Source organism: Crocodylus porosus, unplaced genomic scaffold, assembly GCF_001723895.1.
Source record: "Crocodylus porosus isolate Cpor-Errol unplaced genomic scaffold, CroPor_comp1, whole genome shotgun sequence".
Classification (NCBI taxonomy): Eukaryota; Metazoa; Chordata; order Crocodylia; family Crocodylidae; genus Crocodylus; species Crocodylus porosus.
The window spans coordinates 8076536-8081612 of record NW_017728948.1 but is presented as its reverse complement, the minus strand read 5'-3'; positions in this window follow the sequence as shown (position 1 = coordinate 8081612).

Genomic DNA, 5077 nt, shown 5'->3' with positions numbered 1-5077 from the left:
GCTTTTCCAGGCTAAAGAGTCCCATGGCTCTCAGCCTGTCATAGTAAGATCTGTTTTCCTGACCTCTGATATAAGGATACTGCAGTGGAGAAACAGACTATATCTTTGAAACAGGAATCCAAATAGCCCTCAGTAACCTGCTACAATACAGAAAGAAACCCCCCTAGGACCACACATGCTTGGTGGTCACCTACTACCCCACACTGGAACTGATTAAAAGAATCATCACTTAACTACAAACTATATCTGACAAAGATCAGACTTTGAGATGAATATTCCCAGCCCCTTTGCTCCTGGCTTTCAAACAACCCCCTAACCTTGCCCAACTCATTATCAGTAGCAAACTCCTCACTGCTAAAAAGATATTAAATGGGACACAGCCTTCGCTTAACAAAAGATGCTTCACCTGTTAACACATCTCCACTGTCACCCCTCTCCCCAGCCTGCACAACTGAACCCAGCAGAATCTATGAATCCTCCATCTGCCTTTCCCCAAATGTCATATATCTCATCCAGTCTGATCCACCAAATACCCTCATGGTAACAATGTGGGTAAAACTAAGCAGCTATGTATGGGAATGAACTCTCGCAGAAAAATATATTAAGGAGTGAGATGCACATACATCAGTAAGAGCACATTTTTAACAGAATAGCCACTCCTTTTCTGACCTCATGATCCTCATGCTCAAGGGAAATCTACCAAACACCTTTAAAGGGTGAGTTTGGGGACAATAATTCATAAGCTGGCTGGACACCAGAAACCAACTGAACATTGATAATGATTTTTATGACATACTATAAATTAGATTCATAGACTGCGAGGCTGGAAGGGACCTCAGAAGATCACTGATTCCAGCCTCCTGCCCCAGGCAGGAAAGACAGTTGGGGTTAATGACCCCAGCAAGGTGACTGTCCAGTTCATCTTGAAGATTTCCATGGTAGGCAACTACACCACCACCCTACGTGTCAAAAAGTTTTTCCTGATGTGGAGCCTGAAATGGTCTTCCGGGAGTTTATGGCCATTACTCCTGGTTTTCCCCAAGGGTGCCCTGGTGAACACTAGTTCACCGAGCCCTTGATGTATGCCTCCAATGTAGTGGTAAACTGCTATCTCAGCCTTTTCTTTTTCAGGCTGAAGAGTTGCAGGTCCCTCGGCCTTTCTTCGTATGGCTTGCCGTGAAAGTCTATGATCATAAAAGTGACCCGTCTCTGGACTCTCTCAAGTTTTACCATGTCCTTGTTGAAGTGCAGTGCCCAATATTGATCGCAGTACTCCAGCTGTGGTCTCATCAATGCCAAGTAGAGTGGAAAAATCTCTTCCCTAGTTTTGCTGGAAATGCATCATTTGATGCATGCCAGGGTGTTATTTGCTCTGCTGCCTACAGCATTGCACTGCCGACTCATATTCATACTATAGTCTATTATTAACCCCAGGTCCCTTTCTTTCATGGTCCTGGTCAGTATGGCATTGCCAAGCCTTTAGGTGTGTAGGGGTTTTTTTTTTCCCTAGATGGAGAACTTTACATTTCTCTATATTAAACCTTATCTGGTTCTGATCTGCCCAACTTGTTAGCCTGTCTAGGTCCACCTGTATCTGCAACCTATCTTCAAGTGTGACCATGTTCCCCCACCCCATAACTTGGTGTTGTCCACAGACTTGGAGAGTGAGCTCTTCACCCCCAGATCCAAATTATTGATAAAGATGTTGAAAAGCACTGGACCAAACACCGACCCCTGAGGAACACTGCTGGCCACTTCTTGCCAGGATGACACAGATCCATTAGAACTCTCTGGGTCCTACTGTGAAACCAGCTCCCTACCCACCTGTCTCATGGTTAAGCCCATAGTCCTCCAATTTCCTCATGAGAACATTGTGGGATACCAGATCAAAGACCTTTTGGAAGTCAAGGTATACAATGCTAACCTCCTCTCCCTTACCCAGGTGGCAAATTACCTGATCATAAAAGAAGAAGAGGTTGGTAAGTCAAGACCTGCCCATGATGAAGCCATGCTGGCTGTCATTCAGAATCTTATCTCCTGCAAACCTATCACATATAGACTTCTTGATAATTTCTTTTCCAGGATCGACCCTCAGATAAAAGTTAGGCTGATTGGCCTATAGTTACCCAGGTCCTCCCTCTTCCCTTTCTTGGAGATCGGAAGAATGTTGTAGCTCTTCCAGTCCTCAGCCACCTCTCCGGAACACCATGAGTTTTGGAAAAGTTTCACCAGCAGTCCTGCAATAACTTGAACCAGCTTCTTCAGCACCCAAGGAGGAAGTTCATCTGGTCTTGTTGACTTATATATATCTAATTTTTTCAAATGATCACACACCAGTTTTATGGTAAAAGTAGGAAGGCAGTCATTCCTACCCTGCTCATTCTGTACCTACTCTGGCATGATTTTGTCCTTGGCCCAGTGAAAGATTGAAGCAAGGTAGACATTTACGAGTTCAGTTTTTTCCTGAGTGCTGGTAACCAGCTGTCCTGAGTTGTTTACCAGTGGCCCCATGCTCTCATTTGCTTTCCTCCTATTCCCTACATACCTAAAGAAGGACTTCTTATCCTTAATTTTGTTGCTAATTTTAATTCAGTCTACTTTAGCCCTTCATATCTCTTTCTTCTTTCTTAAGTGGACCGTGATTTCCCTGTTTAGCCAAGAGGGCTTCCCAGCCCTTTTGTTACCGTAACTGCTCTTTTGTTTTTCATTTTGCCACTTTCCCCCCTCTTCACTCCTGCCTGGTTATCAGAGACTTTAAATATGCCATGGTATTCCTTGTTGATCAGTGGTAAATGGCCTGATCGCCAGGGCCCATCCACCAATCAGGGGCTGGGGACCTCAAATGACAAAATAAAAAACATTACAGGGGCCGCTGGAGAATGGGGAGGGAAGGAGCACTTCCAGCACAATTTATGGAGACTTCTAAGCATAATATACCTGATTCCTGAAATTCTTCCTACACACTACTGGTGATAATGACCCTCCTCCTATCCTCCTACCTTTTGATAGGTCTTAATTTCCCAGTGTTCAAACTTCTTGTCTTCTGCTAATTGTCTGCTACCCCTAGGAATTTCTCCCCCTCCAGTTTCATAGCACTATTCTTAATTATGGTTTTGCTTGCTTTCCTCCTCAGACCTGAAGAAGAATGGCTTTCATTTGCAATCTTATCTAACTATCCTATTTATACAGTTGGCCCAATAAAAGATATTAACCAAAAAAGACCTTGCCTGTCTCATAATTCCTGAACCATCATGGCGACAACATCACTTTAACACTACCACTAAGTCACTCTGTGAATTCTGCATAACCACATGTGATGGCACATACCATCTTAAGCTGTCTAAATTCCTTACATGATTCATCTTTCATCCTAGCATGTAAGTTCATCCTACTGTGCATCCTCATGCATGCTTCAGTATTGTCCCATCCCCCACTTCCATAAGTCACTCCATTTATTCTCTGTTTTAATTTAGCTCCATCATCAGTGCAAAGAAATTATGTGTGACCCAATGAAACTGCATGTGACATTGATACTGTATATGTTACCAAGTAGCCAAGTTGTTAAGGCAACTATGTAGGACAGGGGAGACTTAGAGGCAATTGGTGTCTAGGCTTACCTTGCTAAGGACATTTGTATCCTGACCTCAAACATTGAAGAGCGCCATTCTAAGCAATAGGTAGGGTGTAGAGCACTTCCTGTTGAAGCTAGGCTATGGACATCCACAAAGGACATCATCCTGGGAAAAAGAAGGAGATGAATCCAGAGAAGTCTGCAAGAGGAAGGCAGATGCTGCTCTGTTGGGGATAAGGGTGAGCATTTGCCTCCAATGTTGTTTGTGACTTTTTAATACTGAATTAATAGAAAGAAGTGGGGGGAGAATAATAGCACTGTAGGTAGAAAACAGGCTTCTTCACCTGATACTTCACCTGCTTGAAACTTCCTTCCCGAGGGCTGGAATAAATGTCCAGGATGCATTAATTAGAAAGCTGTGAAGTTCTGGTTCTCATTACAATAATTCTCTATGCTTGAGAGACCTTTTGGAAGGTATGACCAAGTACTACATACCTTACTTTGGAGAGTGGAAAAGACCTCCTGGTTGACTCAGTAGCAAAGCTATTAGTTTTGGATATTACTTTAATAAAATAAGCTTATACATATGAAAGCTCATCATTCTTTAGTTCTCTGATGTTAGCACATTTGGTTGTGCAGAACACCAATTGAATCTCTCAACTCTCAAGTCTCTCCCAACATCCCACTCTCTTGTGATATCTCTCATTATACATCCAACTTATACAGAAGGTCCAGAGTAAACTTACAATGAATAGGAAACTGTTTGTTTTAAGATCATCCTGTTCTATGCATGCCAGGGTCCTCTCTTATTTGCATTGCTACAACTCCACTGGGCAAGATCCAGCCCCTTGTAATACAGGATAATTCCATTATTGACAATGTACCTAATTTATTTGGCATTACAGAGCCATTGGAAAAATTCATAAGCAGTTTTGGGAGTTGTCGTGCCCCTAATGCCGGTGCACCCTTGACCTGTGAGCCTGGGCTGGCATGACTGGCTTGGCGCGAGGAGGGATTTATGACCGGACAGGTGGGTGTTAACGGCGAGCAGGAGTCAGATGATTTAAAGCGTATTGGTTACACAGAAAGTTTATGTTACTTACACTACTGATGTGCTGCAGCATAGGCAGAGGAGTTGATTTATTCAGTTACAGCATGCAGATATCATGTTACCCAGCATTTACAAGGTGGGTAATAGACTTGATTCCGAGCAATTCACATAAACCGTTGCAGTCTGCAGATTACCAAGAGGTCTTGATAAGACAAATAATGACAGAGATAGACGGGCTGGCAAGATGGGGGTACGCCAGAAAGATTTGGAGGCGGAGAGATAATATTTGTGCACAAACTGTTCTTCTTGAGTGTATACACAGTTCTCTGCTTTGGGCAGAAGTTCTTTCAAAGTTATACTTGGCAAGATAACCCATTATTACATGCCAGGCATGAATAATTAACAAGTTAGCACTTTTGCTCTCTTTGTTTGCTCAAGTTTCATGCTGGCAGCCC